We start from the raw sequence: 24,029 nt of genomic DNA, 5'->3' as shown, positions 1-24,029 counted from the left end.
AAACTCTGTTCTAAGTGCTTTATCTATAGTATCTCATTCAAGCTTCATGTGGAAATATGAAATTTATATGATCAATTTATAGATGAGGAAACTAAACTGGAGGAAAGTTAAGAAACATGCCCAAGGTAATTAGTGGCAGAACCAAGATTCGAGCCCAGGAAGTTTCAGTTCTGAGCCCATGTTCTAAACTATCACTTCCAGTTATCGGTCTTAGAGCCGAATCTTCTGCTGTGAAGCATAGGGAAGAAAAACTCTTAAAGAATTAATGCAATCAGGGCCAGCCGGGTGGAGCAGCGGTTAAGTGCACACGTTCTGCTTTGGCGGCCCAGGCTTCGCCAGTTCAGATCCTGGGTGTAGACATGGCACCACTAGGCAAGCCATGCTGTGGTAGGCACCCCACATATAAAGTAGAGGAAGATGGGCATGGACGTTAGCTCAGGGCCAGGCTTCCTCAGCAAAAAGAGGAGGATTGGCAGCAGATGTTAGCTTGGGGCTAATCTTCCTCAACAAAAACCAGAGAATTAATGCAATTAATATGTAGCAGTTCTTTTTTAGGTTTGTCAATCTCAGCATTACTTTGTCTCTTTAAGGAATAATTAGAATATTAATATCCAAAGAGAACAATCAATTTTCAGCAACTCTTGCTGCAGCCATCTCTGACATCATTAGTGGGAAGGCTCTTTGCTCTTTAGTCAATACTACATGCTTTAAAAACAAACAAAAACCGCAACAGTTTTGAAGGGCTGTTTCATTATTTTAGAATGAGTCAAATGAAAAGATGTGTCATCATTTTCTCTACCAAAGAATCATATTCCATTTGTTCATGTTTCTTATTACTAATGTGTCTACCAGTCAATAGATTAATGCTGCTGAGGAAGCTTCTATTTCTCTCCTGCTACTATTACAACAGAAAGAAGCTCAGATAGTTGAAAATGGCATGAACTATCACTAGCAACAATTGCTTTCCCCAATACCTGGCTAAATGTACAAAAAAGAATAAATTAAACTGGTTCGCTTCTAACGGCATGCCTATTCCATCGCTATAAATTGGTTACGTTGTTTGTAATTCTACAAGTGAAAGAGAGAGTAATAACAAATTCCCAATTAATGGAGAGGTGCAGACCCGTGGGAAACCACGTCATTTGACCAATGATTTCTTCATTGGAGGCAAAATAATCTCTTTGGCTTTCATGCACTGTAGAAGTTACATTTTTCCTTACTTCAACCAAAAGCTGCATATCACCAGGGATGATCATTTAATTTCACATTTTATTAAAACACTTAATGCAAAGCCATGTTATAACTGAAGGCAAAGCACAGAGCCTGGTGTAAGAAGCTCTTCTTCAGAACATAGTAATGAGAGAATTACCACATTAATCTATGTATAAAGGCCCTTTGGAGATTTTCATGCCTCCTGTGGTTTCATTTTGCATGGAAATGTGGAGTGAGAAGAGCTTCAAACAAAGTTATTCATCGTTAAACATTTCCCTTTTACAGGTACCACTCGGTCAAGACGCTGCTTCCGTGGCAACATGTGATGTGACACTTTGTTCCAGCTGAGTTCTCCATAGCATCCGCCGGCAGTGCCACACCTTGATTCAGGGCATGCAGAGCTGTCACTCAGCCAATAAATATATCCTGGGCAAACTCAGCCTTCTCTGCTACACAAAGGGACATTCTCCAAGTAGCAACTCCATTATCTGTCTGATCATTGTATCCAACTGATAGATGCTGGCAAATCAAAAGAACTCTGGGTAGCGTTCTTGTAATGCTATTTATAAATGGCAACCATCCAGCCTGGAATCTCACTAGCCTGCTCAACTCTCTCTGAAGTTTCCAAAAGGGGAGGAAAGATCAGTGGTGAGACTAAAATTTATGTTGATAAATTATGTGTCTGCCCCCAGGACTCTTGCCCTGTTTTCTCTGGTTCCAGAAATCACCCAAGCAGATAATGAAGTGAGTTGCAGTAAGATGGAGCCTAGTGGGTGAGGAGACGGAGCAGCGTTCATCTGGAGCACCCTCTGTATTTCCCTAGTCCTGACAGATGCCTTTAGTCGACCAAGGTTTCAGCACAAAACTTCTGTTATCAAGTCAACAGTCAAGGGTGGTTAAATATAACGAATATGAGGGGCCGGCCCCATGGCCTAGTTGTTAAGTTTGGCACACTCTGCTTGGGTGGCTCAGGTTCGGTTCCCCCATGTGGACCTACACCACTCTTTAGCAGCCATGCCGTGGCAGTGACCCACATACAAAATAGAGGAGAATAGGCACAGATGTTAGCTCAGGGTGAATCTTCCTCAGCCAAAAAACATATATATGTATGAGGAACATCAGAAGTTCGATAGGTGCTACAAAAGAAAAAAAAGAAGTTTTAGGGCTATGGTGCTAGGAAAGCTTTAAACATCTTTGTAATAGGCTAGAGTACTGTCTCCTTAGTAACAAAAGACAGTAGATTTTATATCAGCTAAAGCCAAATGCAGTCCATGCCTGTTACCAAATGGTTCTCGTTGCTATTCAAATGATCACCAAGGAGTTCAAGGCCTGGGGAGCCATTTGAAACAGCCTTGGAAAATGTGTTGAAAGTATTGCCTCAAACCATTTTCCCTTGGTGCTTGTTCTTTATCCTTGTGCTCTAACACACAGTACATGATAAAATAGATCCTGTATATTTATAGTGTGTCCAGAAAATGCCAAAGTGCTTAAGGCTCTGACATTGTTTTCATTAGAGATGGATCCTTTAGGGAATGTAAATGCCAACGTTTCAAATTTGCTATGGGTGGAAAATCCAAATGATGCCAGCTTTTAAAAATATTTTATATTGTGTGAAGCTCTGGACCAGCTGCTTGTGACTAGAATGGAGAAAGGCTTTTGTGTAAAATGCAAACAAAAGCGCCCCCAGCTCCTAACAGGGATATTGGTGGTCATACTAGTCAAGACCCAGAAACCTGATTATTCGTCTAATCTCATCTTTCTTCAACCTCACCAATGCTAGTCAGTAAACCCAAGGTAGACAAAATAGATCTAAATGTTAGTAGCCTTTAAAATTGCAATACTGCTCCTGCCTTCTGTTCCAGTCCATCAGTTCCCTCTCCTCATCCATTGCATGTATCACAGGAATCGTGCTCCTTTATAGGTGTTCTTTTGAAGCCCTTAGTGCGTAGAGGGCCACAGCTTCTATGCTGCTGAAAAGTACCAGGCACTGCCTGCCCTTGTGGCTGCCCTTTGCTTTTCACTTGGAAACAATCACATCAAATCACAATGAGAGCAGGCCAGCCTTTCTGTTTTTGCACCCTCCGGTTCCTCTATCAAATAGACATTATAAGAATCCAAGCCAATGCTTTACAAATCATCCCCTGACTGCCTGTGAAATCAGTCTTCTGAGGTTTTCACACCGAATGAGAAGCTTAGAGTCATCACCCATTCCAGGTAGGAGGCCAGATGACTGGATAAACACACTCAAGCCTAATTTTTGTATGCAGTGATGGCAGAACACCCCCTTGTGATTTTTCTTTGAGCAAAGAAGATGTAGTTGTCCTTTTCTCTGCATGGCGATAATAGAAGGATGATAATACCTACTTCCAGTCATGGAAGAAGATGAGGACACACATAATAATGACATCTCCTTAGCCACAGTATTAGTGTTTCTGTTGTCTTCAATAAACATGTATTTATCACATAGTTCGTGCCAGATACTGTGTCAGATACTGAAAACACAAAGAGGAATACGACACACTTCTTGTTGTTCAAGGGGCTCACAATGTAACAAGGGAGCTAGATTCATAAACACATGAGACAATGCCGCATTATGAGAGCTTGATGATGGCAGCCATGCAGAGGGCATTATTAGGAGGACATACCCAGAGTCTCCGACTCAAAACTGGGAGGTTCAGAAAAAGTTTCTTGAGGGCAAAACCATCATGAACAAGGTTAATCGAAGAAGGGATTTGGATTGGGGAAAAGTAACTGGAGTGGAGATGGGAAGGAGGGGTGGAGTAATACAACAAGGAGGAAAAGAGCTCCAAGGGGAGGAAACATAAGTGAGAGATTAAGTGATATGTTTTGGAAACATTGAATGGTTGGGCCTGGGTGATTATAAAGCACCATTACAGGCCAGGATGCCAGGCCAGCAGAGAGCTGACCCTGAAGGGCTCTGGAAGCCTTGATGCGAAAGAAGTTGCTAGCTGATCTGAAGGTTATAAGAAGCCAGTGAAGAATTTCATCTGGAGGAGTAACATGATCTTATCTATTTTAAAAGATCACACTGCCCTTGAAGTGGACGGTGGCCCAACTATAGCGAGATTTGGAGGTGAGTTGGGGACAAATAGTGAAGGAAACCATATATGACCTTTAAAGATAAATATACCTTTGACCCGCCTCCCTTTTGTCTATTAGATAGTTTAGTATTTTCAAATTTGTACATACATGTTTTATTAAAAAATGCATTCACACTATCATTAATATTTTTAGAAATATCTTTTTTTCCCCCAGAAAGTGAAAAAATTTAAGCCAGATAGGAAAGAAGATTTTGCATAAGATCCTCAGTCTTCCTAATAAAATGATTGCTTCTGCAGCCCTAGAAAAACGAACTCTCTGAACTTAATGTGGAGGAATTGATTCAGTATCCTGCATCTTCCAGGTCCAGGAGGCACTTTGAGATATGTATATGCTAAGTCCAATTAAGTTGATAGATCAGACGGTACTGGTTTCTTGATCAACAGGTGCTGAGTTTACCGTCTAGATCTTAATCCAAATGGGAACATTTTTCTTTTTCCCTGAAATCCTAGCTAACATTGGTAGCTGTATTAAAAGAATCATGAAAGTTGTTTGTGCCTACGTAATCAGCAAACTTGACCATTTAAAAGTTCGTTCAGTGACTCTGGCTTTCTTATGTGGCAAACCTTGATTGATTTGTTGAGTATCCCGAATTGGTCATCAGAACAATATCAGGTTGCTTTTTTATATCAAGTACACATGGCCTAAGTTTATAGTTTTTATTTCTAGAGCTATATCATCAAACGCAAAATTCATCAGTTGACTTAAATATGGTGGTGGTAGTAGACATTTGTTATTTTCTGGTTAGTCAGTACATGATTTCCTCTTCCTAATAGCATCTCCCTTTCCTCTGGGGAACTTACCTTTTCCTCCTTGTCATCTTGGAAGGCCAGTGATTGAGGTGCCCTTTCTTCTTGCTAAGGAAGCTGACAGGACTTGGGTTGCTCTTTATGATAGATCTCTCTTGCTGCTCTGTTGCGGCAGAAGGGGTACATTTGTGATCTCATCTGAGCCAATCAGTTCTCCCTTCCACCATTTTGGATCCCCAGTAGAGGGTCAGACTGATGGAAGGAATGGCTGGAGGAGAATCATTCCAGCGCTGGTACTAGGTAACACTGTGCTACTCTTCCCACTTCCAATACTCTGTCTAGCACCCTCATTCTCATCCATGCCAAGCCAGTCATTTAATATCCCCTTTCAATCTCTGAGCCCCCTCATATTATTCTGATCAGTTCACTTTTTGCTTAGGTAAGCAGTATGCGTTTTCTGTTGCTTGGCATCAAAGAATCCTAACTGATTGAACCGTATTAAATAATTTGCTTTTCACAGAAGCTGAAGTACATTGCTCATGTCATGACGCACAAGCTCTAACAATATGCTTATGAAATATAGAGGATCCAGGGGGTATGAACACCATTTTATAACAGAGGCAGCTAAAGCACTAAGAAATTCAGTATTTGGTTTATGTCACGGAGCTTATCAGAAGTAAAATTAAGAGTAGAGAGCTGTTGGCTTCTAACTCTGCTAATAATTAGCAGCGTGACCTGGAGTAAGTTATTTAACCTCTTTTGCCTTCAGTTTCTTCAACTGTAAAATTAGAGGATTGGGTCAGATGATCTCTAAGACCCCTCCACCTCTAAATCCGTTTGGTTTTCTTCATCTGAGGCCCTTTTCTGGAGACTTCTGCTCCAAAGTTGGAGACCCTAATCTTTGAACAGAATCCATCAGTAGCTGAGATATAGCTCTTAATAAAATATCTTTTAATCATCTGTGAAAGCAAAATATGATAACAGATTTCTCTTTGCATTTCCAGAGGCTCTGCGACTGTCTCTCCCTAACATCAAAGTTTTCCTTTTCTTTCAAATAGAAATTTCGAGACACCCTAAATATGTATTGTCAGTGGAAAAACCAGTAAAATTATCAGAGCCCAAACTGAGCCTTTTCGGCTTTTCCTAGTGATATATTTGTATATTTAAAGTAGTTAAACATAGTGGGAGACAAAAATACCTTGAGGTCGATGTTTCACTAATGTTATAGTCAGCATCATAATTTTTAATCTCAACTTTGTGAGTATGTTTGTTTGTCTGTTTCTTCATAATATCTAACCCCTGACTTTAAAGAGAATATTTTCCAAAAAGGAAATCCCATGCTGTTAATTTGTACATACCATGATTACGATAGTCTATTTTTTCTGCTCTCTACAAGAAAAGGGAAGCAAACGAGAAAAATAAGTGAAGTAACATTACAAAATGGGAATATTTAATTGGAAGAATTGTTATCCACTGTTTGATCATCTATTTCACTCATAAAATGATGAAAGCACAAATGAAAGTTTTCAAAATGGTTTTTTATATCAAATTCCTCTAGTGTTTTGAAGCACTTGGCTGAGTGGCTTCTAATAAATGAAATAACGTCATGAACTGGTTTACTCATTCTTGATGATAATACTCAGAAAAGTTTAAGCAAATACTTTGTAAGTAAAAAAGTACTGAATTATACTTAAAAGCTTATATTTTTTTAAAACTCAGCCTAAGATATATGTCACTTTTTATAATTAATAGTTAACAGTTTTCATATATTATTATTTTGAGTTTGTTGTTTCAGAAAAAGCACAATATGTATATTCTTGTGTACGTGTACATATGTGTATACACATACATTCATCCGTACACCTAGTGTGACACTAGACACTATGAGAATAAGTTAATCATGTTGATAAGCAATTAATCATTTGAAGAATACAGGTGTAACTGGCCACCAATGCCCACCATGAAACAATTATTAAAATTTCAGAAAGAGTGATTTAAAGGAAGCAAACAATGATTGCTTATAACTTTTCACACCTAATTCTAGAAAATAAAAACAGTTTACATGTGTTCTGTATCAATTTTAGTTCGTCTCAGATAGCAGAAAGCCCAAATCCCAAATTTCCCTAATGGGGGAATAAAAATTTAGCTGTTAACAAAACTGAACATTCTAGATGTAAATGGAACTAAAGGTGAAGCTTTGTCCAAGGGTTATAGCTCACAGGATGTAATCTGGACTAGTTTCTCCTTCCTCGTTTCTTGGTGTTGCTTTCCTGGTTGAATCATGGTTTCAAGAGGCTTACCAGTAATTCTGAATTCACATGCTTATAGATTAAGAAGCAAAGGCGAAAAACATGAATCTCTTCCAGAAGACCCAGGAAAAATACCATTGTGACCTGATGGCTCTGATTGGGTCACATATTCAAGCATGTAAAGGTATGAGTGGCAAGACTTGGATCACCTGCCTTCTCCCAGAGCTAGCGGAGTATTAACTCCAAAGAAAGTGCACAAATTGGGGGAGAGGTGGACCTCCAGGGGAAAGTAACAAAAGAGTGAACACAAGTTAGACAAGGAGGAGAAAAATTCCACCCATCCTCCCACCATTATGTCATCCCTCTCCTCATGAAAATATAGTGGTTCCAAAGCTCAGTCCTCAGCATACTATTTTGGGTTCTCCTCTCTCATTTGAGGAACTCATTCACTCTCGGTGCTCAGGTATTGACTTTTGACTAAACTTGTAAGTTTAGCTCTGTAGTCTACTTTGTTGTTCTGAGTTCATTGTTTGCTCATGAATTTTTCAAATTCACTCCCACACTGGGGTCTTGAAAGTGGGCACATAAGCCTGAGAGTGTGAAGAAAACATTTCACAGGGTACTTCGAGTAGAGGGTTCTAAGGGTTTTAATTTATAGATTCTCAACTTCCATATACTTTTCCCAAAAATGAGGCCGCCTGAGAACAGGCTTGTGTTCATACTGCCCTTTCCCCACTTCAGAAAAGAAAATGAAACATCATCCTCTCCAAATTGTACTAGAGTGGTTAGTTCTGGGCTTTGTTTGGTTTCAAAGATTGGCACTAAGCTAACATCTGTTGCCAATCTTTTTTTTTCATCTCCTCCCCAAAGCCCCCCAGTACATAGTTGTATATTCTGGTTGTGAGTGCCTCTGGTTGTGGCATGTGGGATGCTGCCTCAGCGTGGCCTGAAGAACAGTACCTTGTCAGCGCCCAGGACCCAAACCGGTGAAACCCTGGGCCGCCCAAGCAGAGTGTGCGAAAACCACTCCGCCAGGGGCCAGCCCTCCAGTTGTAGGTTATTAAAACTTCCTAGATATCAGAATAGTCATAATTTGAAATGCTGTTTTCAAAGATACCTCCATTATTGATTAATTAAGATATCCTAAACCTACACAGCTTTCCGTCCTTCCCTTTTCCTCATGTCTGTTAAGGCAGAGGTTGTTCAGAATTCAGAAAAAACAAAGGAGTATAGGTCATGATGTTGACTTTTCAAAATATAACTGGAATGCTTGCTGGGGTTCCCTGCATTTTGCAAGAACACATTAGATTACCATTGATAAAATATTTACATGACTTTTTCTCAAATTCTGTGAACATTATTTAATAAAGTAGTTAAAATCCATTTTAAATAAAATTATAACATTATTTAATAAAGTAGTCAAACCTATTTTTACCAAAACATGAAATATTTATTTATTAGAGTAAATTTTCATCATGTTTTACCCTACTAAATCTAATTTTCTCCTTCCGAAAAACAATAAAAAAGCAAATGTGTTTGAATTCACTTTGTAAAATTTCCAAAGCAACTTACAAGGGGTCAGAGGCACATCATTTTTTAAAAATTGTAAGGAATTATTATATGAGTTAAAATATTCAAAAGCTGCTTCCCCAAAATGTCAGGAAATGAGTCTGGGAGCCATGGGTAGGTTTAGCTACCTATGAATGTGGGGCTGGCACACGCTGGTCTAGACCGAGTTCGAAAGTAACACCTAGACTTCTTTTTTTCTGCTTAGTGTCCAGGACTTCTGTGTATCCAGAACTCCCTTCCGCAGCATGTGACAAAAACTGCCCTCCAACTTTGCTGACTTTGTCAGGTAGTCCTTTTTATCAAAAATAACACACACGCCAGTTCCAAGTGGGTCTTGCTTTCTGTTAGAGTTAGAAAGTCAAAGTGAGATTATGTGTGAAAATACTATTTTCATCAAATAATAGGTTTGGATTTTAATAAGAAGAAACACTTTCTAGAACAAATGCGACCACATGGAGAAATTCCATTGACTGTGGTAGCTCAAGGAGTAAAGAATTTGGGGGTTTCACTTTATAGTATCTTTTAAGTTGTTTTATCTATGTGGGCAGGAAGCTCTCTTGAGAGTTAGTAAATGACCATTACATATGAACTATAAAAGACTTAGATCTATTATTGAAATAATAATAGGCAAAAATACAAGTAAATTTTGTTGAATGTAAAGTTGTTGTGAATTTAATATGGTCTTCAGAAAAAGGTCGCCAAATATATACCTAGTTATTTTTAAATAGATGGAACCCACAGACTCAAAAAGATTACTTCTATCCTTTCTAAGAAACAAATAAATCTTGAGGTTGGAACCCTCATGAATAGGATCAGTGCCTTAGAAAAGAGGACCCAGAGAGATCCCTACCCACCTCTGCCATGTGAGGATTCAACCAGAAGTCTGCAGCCTGAAAGAGGGCCCTCACGTGACTGTGCTGACATCCTGGTCTCACCCAGCCTCCAGAACTGTGAGAAATAAATTTCGATTGTTCGTAAGATACCCATTCTGTTGTGTTTTGTCACAGCAGCCCAAACAGACTAACACAGTATAACTTCAGGTATTTAACTTTCTATAGGACATATTATTTATCTTAGCCGTAAGCATATCTGTGGAGAGAACTTTCTGAAGCATCAGGCAACAAGCTGGTTTCTTTGCCCAGCATAAGGTTATCAACTTCCTTCTAACTATTCTGTATCAGAGAAATGTGAATGAGACCCTATACTGAGACCCAAGATATTTTCAATGATCCAGATGTCTGCAATGACATTGTTAAGACCTCAGGATATTTAACTGAACTTAAAAAACTGTCTGAATATTTTGGCACCATGCAAACACCCACACAAAGAGTGTAGGTGAACAGGTGTGCCCATGCATACTCAATAGCGTATTGTCTGAGTGGGCTCGTCTGAAAGGCACATCTCTTCTCATAAGTATAGCTATGACAGAAAGCACTTCAAGTCTTTTCTCTCAGGCTATCATAGAAGAGCAAGTAGTTATTTTCTATTTGGATTTGAAGGTGATGAGAGTTTTTATTAATCCTAGTCAGAAACTGCATCTTAAAAATAAAATTTCCTTTTAGACTAAAAAAAAGCCCAAAGTCCCCCACCCTCCTAAAACAAAAACCAGCTGTTCTTTGAAAAGCAGTATTCTGTTGATAGACTCAGTCCCTACAAGTCCACTTGCTATAAGCAACACGGGGAAGCCACCTAGGAAAGGTGGCCTGCTCTCCACTTGACTGATCATATTTCTTTCAGCATCCTTAGTTCCACCATTAAATCATAAGAGAAATAAAATAGTGATGCAACGCATACTCTGGGCGGCGTTAGTAAAACGTGAGAATTAAATGAGAACCAAGAGTATTTGGAAGTAACTAGAGTTCCACCCCTGACTCACATCCAGTCAACATAAGTTCCACGTGGATTTGACATTTAAAGATAAAAAATGAAGTTGCAAAACCGTTTCCTACAAGAAAGTGTAGGTGCTTACTTACATAGTTCTGGGTGGGCCGATCATCGTAAGCACACAGAAAAGGGAGAAATCATAGCGAAAAAGAGCGATAGAGGTAAGTACCTTAAGTACACACAGGTGTGCATGCTCACACACATGCACACACACAACTATTTCTGGGTCTTAAAAAGCCATTAAAAAAGGCAAAGAGAAGCTTAGAAATATATATCGCAATTGCGATATATAATTGCAAATAAATATGTAATTGCAAATTGGCAATATATTCATATTCCCAATTATAAATAGCTTGTCTTGGCCAATGGAAATAAGACAAACATCTCTAAAACTGGGCAACTCCTAAACAGGAAATGAAATGACCAATTGAGAGCAACATATTATAGTATTACTAGTAACTCAATTGAAGGCAAAAGAGATATGAACTTTTACATAAACACTAGCAAAAATGGCCCAAAAAGATTTTCATTGTTAGTATGAAAGGTGTATATTTTCATGAGCTAGTGAGCAACTGAGCAATGTGCTCTTTGCCTTACACGTGTGCAAACCCCAGGGCACAGCCCTTCCACGTCCATGAATGTATCATAAAGAAGGACTCATAGATGTGTGCCAGTATAGAAATGTAAAGCAAAATGCTGCTGACAATTCTGAAAGATTAGAATTGAACAAACTGATCAAAAATAAGGTTTTTGATATCCATATCGACCTCTATGTTGTTATTTAAAACTATGTTAAGTAACCTTTAATTACTTGTTTTTATTTGTTTCAAGTTATTTGGTGCACATTATTGCTAGATATTTTTTTAAAAGACTGACAAATATATTTGATCCTAATAGCAGTTCTGTGAGGTGAGGCCGTTCCTATAATCATCCTTATTTTGCAGATGAGAAAACTGATGCCCTGAGCGATGATTGACAGGCTCAAGGTCATACAACCAGTACATGGGAGATCTGGTCTGCCTGACCACGCACTATTGTCTGAACTTCTATCAATATTTTGGCTAGTAGCATGTTTTAATTCTCAGGATTACAATATTCAAGTTAGGTCGGCACAATGTAATAAACTGCATTTCTTCCAAATTGTGTTCTCCTTCTGATCAAGAGCTGAATTTCAGTACATATCATTCTATGAGGGTGCAGGGAGAAGAAAATCAGCCTTGGAAATACTCCACTGTAAAGCCATTTTGAAGAATATGCAGACCCCTTTTTATATTATCCTTGCACAGTGCTCATTCAGTATAAGTCTCTTTTCTCTGAATGCTTTTGTGCTATATACATATAAAGCCATCCGTTTCAGTACACTCATAGTATGAATATATATACATATTCCCCAACCCCCGTGCTTTGAGTGCTATCTTATGCTCTGAGCCAAAGAATTAGAATAGCTAGGGCAGACTGTTTTGTACATTCTTGGCCAATGAGTTTTAGTGCAAATTCTCTCAGCCAGTAACCCTTCTAAAGTGCTGTTCAGAACTGACTGTTCTGTACTATGTACTATTTGTTTTGTCCTGACCTCAATTTCTGCCGTGTGTTTTATCTTTGACTAGGAGTTTTGACACACCTAAAGCCGATAAAGGATGAGCAAATGTTAGTGGCCCTGCCCCAAAGCAACAGAAGATGAGCATCTCTGTGAATATTAAAATGAAAGGACATGTGTGGGAACTGGGTGGGGGCGTAGGTGGCATGGAGCATAGCTCAAAGCAGAGAAAACAGATGGCAAAGACCACCAGACAGTGAAGGATTGATGGTAATTCATTGACATTATGAAGGGCAGCATAAACATCACTGCCACCTGTGAAGCTTAACCAAAATTGGATGGACGGTGAAGGGAGGGTTATGACTTCAGGGAGATTGAGAGGAAAGGAAAAGCAGTTGTTGATGTAAGATGACTAAAGCACACACTGATTCAGGTACTCTTCCATTTCCAATCTCCATTTCCTTGATTGAATCCACTCCCCTTTCCCTTATTTCCAATATTGTATTGGGTTCTCAGTATTGTGAAGGGGGAATCCAACTCAAATATTTTAATCACCTCGAATTTAGATACCTCTTAATGTTTTAAGAGCCTAAAGATAAAGATCTAGGGCCACCCCTGGTGGCTTAGTGGTTAAATTCAGCATGCTCCATTTCAGGAGCCCAGGCCTGGTTCCCAGGAGCAGACCTACACTATTTGTCTGTCACTGGCCATGCCGTGGTGGTGGCTCACGTACAAAAAGAGGGAGATTGGCAGCAGATGTTAGCTCAGGGTAAATGTTCCTCAGCAAAAAAAAAAATGGGAGAGAGAAAGAAAAAGAAAAAAGATCTAGTTTTAGTACAGACTTGCCTCCATTACTGATCAAGCTAATGTCTATAATCAAACTTTTGATCTCCATTTGGTTACACTCCACAGGGTAAATACAAAGAACGGTTTCAAGAGGATGTGATCTTTCTCCAGGACAATGCTTCCCAAACTTGTGTTCCTCCAAACCAGTCCCGCAAAGTGTTTTGAAAGACAAATGGAAAAGTTTCCTCTGGCTGAAAAAAGTTTAGGAAAAATTGGATTAAATAAAATTTCTCAGTGTTTTTTACTTCTGGATTGCTCAACAACTTATATATGCAAATGTATCTTAGGCATTTCCAAAAGTGGGCTGTATTACGATGCTGCATTTCTCAAAGAGAATTGGCCTTGAGAACCCTCTTTTACGGAGCCTATGTCACCATCTCGTGGAACTGGGGCTCTGCAGGACACACGTAGGGGATGCTGCTGGGGGGCATCATCCAACAAACTTCTGATTTGGGTTCTTTCTGTTGCCTCATTTTTCTTTTTTTGCATTTCCCACTTACTTTTTCATGGCAAACTATTAGTAGAAGAACCCTGCCAGGTGGTAGTTTATCTGTTTAAAAATTTTCCATGTAATTTGAGTAAAAGTGTCATGGATTTTTTTTAAAGATTGTTTTTCCATTATAAAACAATATATGCTGATCACAGAAAAGATTCTAATGTGAGAATAGTATAGACGATTATGAACATACATAATCTCACACCTACAGAAAACGTTTGCATTTTAGTTTAATTTCTTCTATTTTTAAAAATTCCTATCTGATGTTGTAAAAGTCATAATTATAATCATGCTATATAATAATTTTGTATCTTTATTTCAACTTTACGTCATATTATTATCAGATTTTAGTTAGATTACAAACTCTGTGCAAACTTGATAGAATAAGATCCAAATTATTTACTTAAGCCCATCGGGCCCTCAATGTCTTGTCTCCTGTTTGCAGCTCCGGTGGAGGATCCTAACCTTCTTCTTTTTAATGACCCTTTGGGCCCACCATGTCCTTGCTAGTTCCCATTTCAGAGCTTTAATGCTAGACTCTGTACACAGCATATTTGCTATTCTTAAGAAGTGAAATTCTGGTATTTTTCTTAGTATTACACTGTCATTGTACCAATTTTAAAAAACCTAAAATTGGATTCATTGATTTTTGGAGATCAAGACTAAAACTTCAGTTACCTAATTTACATGAAAAGAAGACAAAGCTCAGTGGGTACATCTGGAGTGGTGGACGCCTATAGGTGACCATGGATGGTGGCATTACAGAGCTTCTATTGCAACAATAATTTGCACTTCAAAGATATCTTCGGTTCAAAGATATTTCAAATGAGTGGAATATAAAGATGAGAGTATTGATGTTGATTCAGGCAGTTTTATCTATACAAGATAAAACTCAAGAAATGACAAGCTACAGGTGTTTTTTTAAGCAAAACCTGCAATTTCTGTTTATGATATTAATTAAAAATTATTTTTAATTAATTTAATTTTAATTTAGTATTATTAAATATAAATTTAATTTAATAAATAATTTTGTTTATTGAAATTATTAATATACAATTAATAATTAATAATTAATAAAAACACTACAGTTTCTTCAAAAATACCAAAATAAACATATAAAAGGGTTTTCAAAAGATCTCTTCAAAGATTTCTGATCGGAGATGGGATTATAAGAAGAGTGAGAAGAAAGTATTTGTAGTTAGCACAAAATCCCTGCTCACCGTCTTCTTCACTACTGGACAGACAGAATACACTTGGTTAAAAATATGCTTATTATGACCTTTGCTACAAAATGATGACAGCATTAATAAACTTTCTTTTTTAGGAAATATGCTAAACAGTGCTACCTTTGAAATTTTAACAATTAATTAAAATTTTCTCATTTTGTGGAATGTTTAGTTTGTTTTTAAGCAATAATTTTCTTCTGACAATTCCAGCTAATATTTTGTATTATAATGATCATGCTTGTTTGACCTCTGAATTTATGAATGTGTGGGTTAATTGATGTCATAATTTATTCATACATCTTTAGGTTTGAAATTATTAAATATTTAGCTTCATGGATTTGTATTTTGTGAAATCTGAACTTATTTATTTATTTTTTTGCAAAATACCAGTAGGTCAGTATTTTGTAAAATAAATGATGAAATATCAGTAAGTCCTTTTTTTTTTTTTTTGAGAAAGATTAGCCCTTAGCTAAAATCTGCTGCTAATCCTCCTGTTCTTTTTTTTTTTTTTTTGCTGAGGAAGACTGGCCCTGAGCTAACATCCATGCTCATCTTCCTCTACTTTATATATGGGATGCCTGTCACAGCATGGCTTGCCAAGCAGTGCCTAGGTCCGCACCCAGGATCCGAACTGGCAAACCCCAGGCCATCGAAGTGGAACATGGGAACTTAACCTCTGTGCCGCCAGGCTGGCCCCTATTAGTATGTCCTTCTGTTTTCAGTACTGCATTCCCTAATCACTGAATCAATTGGATGGCTTATGAAATGTCACCATCTCGGAAAGGCCTTTCTCATGACTCTGGCTGAACAGTCGACTCCAAACTTCCCCATCAGGCCCTCTTAGTACCTCCCACTGCATAATTTTCCTACCACTTAGACAGGGATCTGAGATTATATTATTTATTTTTTAATCTGTTTATTGCACGTCTTTTCTCAAAGGAATATAAGCTCTCTGGGGGTAGGAATTTTTCTGTTCGTGGCCCCAGTGCCTGAAAAAATGTCTTGTATACCGTAAGTGATTAATAAATATTTGTTAAGTGAATGTGGTAATAAGTGAATGGAATAGTTGCTTATTCCAGATTTTGAATATATAATAATAATAATGGTGACTATATAAATTGCTACAATTTGAGGATTATTAGTATTGATGCTGAGATGAATATCTTTGTTATTTTTAAATTTGGTATTATTTATTTAAGATTCAATCTCATTTTTTAAAATGACTGAGTCAAAGATAATGAATATTCTAAAGAGACTAGAAATCCATTTAAAAAATGCTCTTCAGGAAGATTATGGTAATTTACAATTCTACCAATGATTCATTCTCCCTGTACCGTTTGACTTTCAAACTTCTGTTCGTAGCCTCTGTCTCCAACACTACTGGCCTCCCTCTGCTGTCTTTCTTTCAAATGATGGTATTAGATTTGTTTTTCCCTGCTAAAAGCCACAATGCCCCTTGCTACAGAAGAAAAGATTTGCGAAAACAACTTGAAGCACCGTTGTTATAGTCCTTAGGAGTTCTCCATAAAATTTGTCATGGTAAATGATCTTAAAGATTAAAAAAAAAATTTACTAAAAATTCATCAGTTTCTTCAGATACGCCCTTGCAACCATTCCCATAAACAAAAAAAAACTAGATGCCTTTCATAGGATAGACTCAGAGTTTGTGTTTTCATCTAGTTTATACACTAGCACATTGTTTTATGGTAATTTATGTGATGTCTAACATTTTGAATTTTGCCAATATACAAAAAAAACAATTCTCTTTAGCCTTTGTTAACAAGTTGCTTGTCAAAATCTGTATGTGCGTATGACCATGGAGGCAAGTTTTTTTCTTTCTTCTTCATTTTTTTTAATACATGCTTTTATATTTTCTACGGCTAATTAATGTGGAGTGCTGTGCATACATCTGAAAGGCAGCACCTTCACTCTCAGGCTTTCATCGCAGACATCTGATAATAATTACTGCATAAATAAATTCGTAACACCAAGCAGTTAGAAGCAGTCTAATTGCAACAATTAATTTGTAGACTTACCTAATTAAATTTCCCTAGCCGGAAATGTGTTGTCTGCATACATCAAAGTTTACAAAGGAGAGGTAACAGAGCAGAATAAAAAATGACAGCATCCCTAATAGAGTCCCTCGAGAGGAACTTCTAAGGTTAAAAAAAAAATCTATCAATGCTGAACAAGAAAATACGCCGTTCGGCTGAAATGATGGATGATTCTGCTAACCTTCATGCAAAATGATCCTGACACATATTATTATCAAAATAGAAGCGAGCATATCGTTGTCTACCTTATTGCTTTTATAAAGTGGATGAAATGGTTTGGGAGTCTGAAAACTCTTTTCTATGTGGTACTTGGGAACATTAAGACGAGCCTGATCTCTTTCTTCCTTTTGAGACTTCTATAGCTACTTGTTTAGCTGCTTTCTTGCCTTCTTGCAAGAGTTGAGTAATTGCACAACGGCGCGCTGAGGAGAGAAACTGCATAGCATTCGTCTTTGGCTCACACAAAAGTGCTTGCCCTGCCACTGAGGGACACCGGAAGATTCAAGTTTCCCAGCCTTGTGTGATATATACAAGAACAAACGATAATTATCATGTCATATTATTTTTAAAAAGAGAGAAAGGAAAATAATTTAGTGGCTAAAAGGAAATAATATGGATCAGTTTAACTGGGATATAGTACTATCAAAAGTTTTTCAGGAAGTCTTTTTTTTTTTTGGCAAAAGTCTCTGCTTTTGATTTTCTTATATCATGCACCTTGGTAGCTAATGCTCCTTTTAATCTCCTCGGTATTTATGAACATGTAGGGAATGCTTACTTCAATCTTGTATTACAACTATTTTACGTACATATCGCCACCCTTACTGAACTGTAAGTGCCTGTCTAGCCCTGCTTCCCCACCACTGCCTGTCTCTACCTCCCACGGTCCCCGTCCGCACTCTCAGTCCATGGCTGGCCATGACTGCCGGCTGCTGTATAAATGGCCTGCCCTGTGTGAGCTTCTGAGCCAATCTGGAAGAGGGCAGGCTGAGTATGAGGGGCCCCAGATCTCATCTGTACCCTGCCGGTGGTGAGGGGTATGGATTTAGTCAGCATGATTGAATGCTAACGGATGACCCAGGCAGTAGGGAGTCTTCCAGCTTCTTCACCTTTCTTACCACACAGTTGTCCCTGAACAACTAGCTCTTACTTGTGAGGCATGGAGATGGGTTTTCTTATTAAAATAAAGTACAAATTAATTTAGAAGGAGATCTAAAAAGGGATGTTATCAATAAAGAAAATATTATTATAGAATTGTAGTGGAGGATAAAGCCTTATTTTTAGTCACTGCCATATGCCTCTTATTCTTTTTTTTTTAAATGCCACTAGATTTCTTCTTCTTCTTCTTCTTCTTCTTCTTCTTCTTCTTCTTCTTCTTCTTCTTCTTTTGGTGAGTAAGATTGGCCCTGAGATAACATGTGTTGCCAATCCTTGTCTTTTTGCTTAAGGAAGATTGTCACTGAGCTAACATCTATGCCAATCTTCCTCTATTTGTATATGGGATGCTGTCTCAGCATGGCTTGATGAGTGATACATAGGCGCACACCCAGGATCCAAACCCCTGAACCCTGGGCTGGCAAAGCAGAGTGGGCGAACTTAATCACTATGGCACCAGGCCAGCCCCTCTCATTCCATCTTGACCCATCTCTGGAAATGTACATAGGAGCAAAAGGCAGACAAGAGAGGTTACACATAAATTTCCTTATAGACACTTCTGTTAAAATTTTAGTATCAAATAAGAGAATAGATAACACCAAGAGAAAACTGAGAAACTGTCAGAGTGCAAAGTGGGCGACTGCTATGTCTTAATTGATCGTGAGATAGCCTTTTCCATTCCGTGAAGACAACCTAAGTTCTTAACTTGGAGATAGAGGCATCTACGAGGAAATTTGTTGACTTCAAGTCTTTCATTGACGTCATCTCCATCCCTTTATTTTCTCTTCCATATTTTTTAACTAATAGGAGCCTTTAAATGCCAAATGAAATACCTGCCAGAAAATCCTAACAGTCTTCTCCATTCTGCCCAGGGAGGTGTAGTTCCAATGGTTTTGCCTGGAAAGGTTGCCTTTGCTTAGACTAGGCTCTATATCTCGTACCCAACAAGGAGTGACGACATGGTGAACAAAGACAGGTGGATACAGGAAAGCCAGAAAATTTCTTAGTTAATTTTTAGTCAGAATATTAGCTTGACTTCACTATTTTATTTTACATGTAGATTCCCAAAGAATTAGTTGTAGGGGCTGGCCCCGTGGCCGAGTGGTTAAGTTCGCGCACTCCGCAGCAGGCAGCCCAGTGTTTCGTTGGTTCGAATCCTGGGCGCGGACATGGCACTGCTCATTGGACCACGCTGAGGCAGCGTCCCACATGCCACAACTAGAAGAACCCACAACGAAAAATACACAACTATGTACCGGGGGGCTTTGGGGAGAAAAAGGAAAAAATAAAATCTTTAAAAAAAAAAAAAAAAAAAAAGAATTAGTTGTAGTCAAATTCAAATGCAAGTACAATGCCACGTCATTTAGAGTACAGACGATCTTAGATTCCATGTAATAATGGATTATTACCTCCCTTTGTGAAAGTAGAAAATTAGGAGCTTTCAATCCCTGTACCTATGGCATATTATTTGATTTATATATCTGATTCATATAAATTTGACTTTGAAATGTGTCTGCCACAAGAAGGGTCTACATATAGGATTCAGGTCAAAATAAAGTAAAAGTAAGTCCTAGCTTCTCAAGTGAATTAAGTTAGAAACTCTCAGAACAACAGGATGAAAGAAAGATAATGAAGTTTGGGTAATCGAATTAATGAGGAGGGACCTCCTCCCCATTTGACCTCTCTTGGAACACTCTCTCCTTTGGCATCTGTGATACCACCTCTTGTATGCTTATTCGCAGTAAACTTTACTGGCTCATTCTGTCTTCCTTGGGTCTCTTCAAGGCTTTATCCCAGCCCCTCTTCCCTCTTGCTCTGTTTTAATGGCCGTCCACGTGAGGTCTCTGAATCGGCAGCATCAGCATAAACTGACACCTGTTAAAAAGGCAAACTTCAGGCCTCACTCCCAAATCTCAAGTTCTATTTACTAAATCAGAAACTCTGGAGGTAGGACTCAGCAACAACATATGCTTTAGCAAACCCTCCAGAAGATTCTGAATGCACACTCAAGTTTGAGAATCTCTGCTCTCTTCTGAGGCTTTCTGACCCATGAAAAGGGGCTTCAGGTGCGATGTATGTACTGTGAGAGACCATAGTTTCCAAAGATGGCCACCAACATATCTCCTGTCTCATAAGCCCTTTTAGAACCTTGCAACCATCGGGTGGAATCCGATTACCCTCCTCTTGAATCTGGGCAGAATTGTGACTTTTGTAACCAGTAGTGTGCAGTGGGATTCAGTCTGAATAACTTCCAGGGATAAGCCATAAAAGGCGACGTCCTCTATCTTGTTTACTAGAACATCCACGCTTGAGGTCTTGAGCCACCAAATAAGAAGACTGACTGCCCTGAGGTTGCCATGCTGTACGGAAGGCAGCCACATAGAAAGGCTGTCTGCTCTAGCTGCTGTCCTAGACTTTGAACCCTTCCTGCTCAGGAGCCAGACATGTAAGTGCATGAGCTGTGACATGATTCTAGCTCCCATTTCTCTAGTCACCATCCTGCCTTCAAGTCTCCCCAGCTGTGGCCTGTACCTCATAGAACAGAGGCAAGCCATCTCTGCTGTACCCTTTCTATATTCTGGACTCAGAGAATCCATGAGCATAATAGAATGATTCTTCCTTTCCCACTAAGTTTTGGGTGGTTTGTTACATAGTGAAACTGGAATGCCCAGTGACATTCAAATTTGTATTTCCATTTCAAACTTCTATTTGAGGTCCAGACATGAAGCTCTAATTGCCTACCTGACAACTCCACTGGGAAGTGCACAGGCATCTCAGACTCCAGAAAAACAAGAACAAAACAAGGATTAGTTAAAAAAGAAGAAAAAAAGTATTATTAATAAATCTAGAGGCTTGTTCTTTGGGGAAAAATCTATAAAGTATGAATCTCTAGCAAACTGAACTTTTATCAAAGAAGAAAACAAAAACTCATAAAATGAGAAAGTTTAAATAGCCATCAAAAGAGAAGAAAACTCAAAATAAAATGAGACTTCTTAGTACCACTGTACATAAATAAATTTGAAAATCTATATGAAATGTTTAACTTTCTGGAAAAATACAATTTATCAAAATTTACTCTAATAGAGATAGAAATTTGCTCCTAACAAATTTTCATGTAGGAGTTAGAGAAAGTTGTAAAAGAGTTCTCTACAAAAAAATTAACCTGATGACCCAGTGGCTTAATGTGAAATGCTCTCGAACCTAAAAAGACTGGGTATTCTTAAGCATATTTCACCATTCCAGAACATTGCAAAGTAAGAAAAATCTCCAAATTGTTTTATGAAACAAGTTTACATTGATACCAAAACTAGCAAAAAATGTACAAAATACTGTAGCACAATCTCACCTATGAATATCAACACAAAAACTTAAACAAATTAGCAGGAGAATCCAGCATTCTTATAAAAATAACATATATCATATCATGACCAAGTGGAGTTAATTATATTAACAACTCTTATAGGAAAAAGCATGCTATGAGGTCCATAGATAAAAAGACCTTGTGTCAAAACTCAACTCTCACTCATAGTAAAAAACACTCAAAATAGAAATTGATAGATATTTCCTTAATATTATATATATATAATATGTATATAAATCACATCTACTTTGCTGAAACCTTCTCTGTGGGGCTTCTCCCTTGCTTTTGTATGAAATCAGAATCTTTAACATGGTGTTATGGACTGAATATTTGTGTCTTCCCCAAATTCAGATCTTGAAATCCTAACCCTCAATGTGATGGTATTAGAAGGTGGAACTTTTGGGAGGTAATTAGGTCATGAGGGTGGAGCCCTCATGAATGAGCTTATTGCCCGTATAAGAAGAGACACAGAGCTCTCTCTCTGTCTCTGTTCTCAGCCATGTAAGAACACAGCAAGAAGATGGCCATCTGCAAACCAGGAAGTGGGTCCTCCCCAGCACTGAATCTGCCGGTACCTTGATCTTGGACTTCCTCGCCTTCAAAACTGTGAGAAATAAATGTTTGTTGCTTAAACCTCTCAGTCCATGGTAATTTGTTATAGCAGCCTGAGCTGACTAAGACAATGGCCTACATATTCATGAGTAATCTGGAGTTGACTACCTCTCTAGCTTTCTCTCTTGTCATTCGCCTCCTCGTTTTCTGAATTCTAGCCATAATAGATGTATTAGTTTCTAGAACTCATCATATTTTCTTGAACCTCAAGGTGTTTGCTGTTGTCTGTTCCTGGAATGCTCTCACCTCCATTCTGTTGATCAGTTTGTATGTATTCCTCAGATTTTAGCTCCAATGTCACTTTCCCAGGAATTCCTTCCCTGACTCCCATGACTAGATTGCTCTCCTCTGCCCCCATCATTACGCACTACACTAGCACCATATAATTTCCTTTGTAGCACATATGGCAGGACGTAATTTATTTGTTCACTGTTAGCTGAGTTCTATGAGAAGGAAGCAAGTCTGGGTATTCCTCACCATAACCTCAATGCTAGTGCAGTGCCCAACACAGAGTAGTGCTCTGAAATATTTGTGGAATGAACGACTTAATGAATTCCTAGGGAAACTGAGACAGTCATAATGTAGTCCAAAACATATCGGACTTAGAGAGAGATTTGAGTTCCTTCTCCACTGTATCCTAGCTGTGGATCTTCATTCTCAGAATCTTATTTTTTCTCCATTTGTACATGATACATCACAAGATGGTCTTGAACAGTAAAGGAATAAAATATGTTTAAGCCATTATCAAAATTTAGAGCAACATACAAAAGAAAGATGCTACTGTTCTTAACAACTTCAAAATGTTCTTAATATCACACAAGTACTTCTTAGCATTATAGAACCAGGTGACATTTATATATATTAATGACTACACAATGGAAAGGTTAGAAGTATCTAGGCATTTCAGAGAGAAGTAGTGAAAACACCATAGGCTCCTCCCCTGTCTGAACCTGAGCTCTGCTGTTCAGAGACTCAGTGACTTCTGGATTCCAGGTTGGGCCCCTAAGCCTTGTGAGCCTCACTGTAGAAAGGAGAGCAATAGATACCTCATGGAAAGAGTGGAAGCTTAGCACAAGGTAGACAACAAGGAGAGTTCCTTTTCCGTTCACACGTTAATACTGTGTGTGTGTGTGTGTGTGTGTGTGTGTGATGTAAAAGTCAAGGATCATTGATTTTTCTAGGCTGGGTTTAATTGTGGTATTTTAAATACAAGAAAAAAGGAACAAACTTCAAGATTTAAGAGATGCTAAGAGGTTCAAGATCTAAGATCTTTTCTACAGGATATTTATTTTCTACCACAAATAACAACTAATTACATTGTCTACATTGGCTTAAGCCCTCTGCTTATATGCTTCTTCTCTCTTTGTTTAGAGAGAAAAAAATGTCCTGGCAGAGCTTACCTCTACACCACCCACACCTTTTTCCTTTACCCTAGTGTCTGTTTAAAAGGAGAGGTTGTTTTGGTGCCTTTTAAAAAGCTATTTTGAGCAGAAATTGTTCTCAGTGTTGCGAGTTAATCGTGAATCCACTACCACATTTGATGTGGGTTTAATTGATAGGTTCAATCTCTGTTTTGTAGTAGCAACTTCAGACAATAGGTCTCTTTAGAGAGAAACTCCTCAAAGGAACTTTGTAAATATTGCAGTACTACTGGTGGCAATTTATGAATTTATCTTTGGGGAAGATCACACACAGATCTCAAGCTGACATACCTAACTACAACCACACATGCTAATTCTACGTATTTCTCGTTAAAAAAATTATTAATTGTAAAAGGGAGTGATGGAGGTCATGTCAGATCCATAAAGGAGAATTTGATCAAGAGTCTTCCAGAAAAATAACATAATACTTTGATATCAGTATTCACTGAAACACTCCCAGATAATGCTCATTGAAATCCACTGCAATATGCTAGACTGATTTTGGGGTCTAACACATTCCTTTCTTTAAAAAATCTCACAA

General features: G+C 38.2%; 2 long non-coding RNA genes across 2 annotated transcripts; one reads left to right on the top strand and one right to left on the bottom strand.

Moving 5' to 3' along the window:
• Positions 1-1,252: 1,252 nt before the first annotated feature.
• LOC138925385 (uncharacterized) lies at positions 1,253-5,326 on the bottom strand. The gene is made up of 2 exons (XR_011441463.1): positions 5,136-5,326; positions 1,253-2,348 (listed from the first exon to the last, which is right to left on the bottom strand). It is a non-coding gene; the product is annotated as an uncharacterized lncRNA (long non-coding RNA).
• Positions 5,327-15,760: 10,434 nt separating this feature from the next.
• Positions 15,761-22,086, top strand: LOC102149441 (uncharacterized). Its single transcript, XR_290761.4, has 3 exons — positions 15,761-15,899; positions 20,392-20,540; positions 21,953-22,086. It is a non-coding gene; the product is annotated as an uncharacterized lncRNA (long non-coding RNA).
• The last annotated feature ends 1,943 nt before the right edge of the window (positions 22,087-24,029 follow it).

Source organism: Equus caballus, chromosome 8 (genome assembly GCF_041296265.1).
Source record: "Equus caballus isolate H_3958 breed thoroughbred chromosome 8, TB-T2T, whole genome shotgun sequence".
NCBI lineage: Eukaryota > Metazoa > Chordata > Mammalia > Perissodactyla > Equidae > Equus > Equus caballus.
Note: the sequence above shows the minus strand (reverse complement) of the source record. Positions and strands in the feature narration are given on the sequence as shown.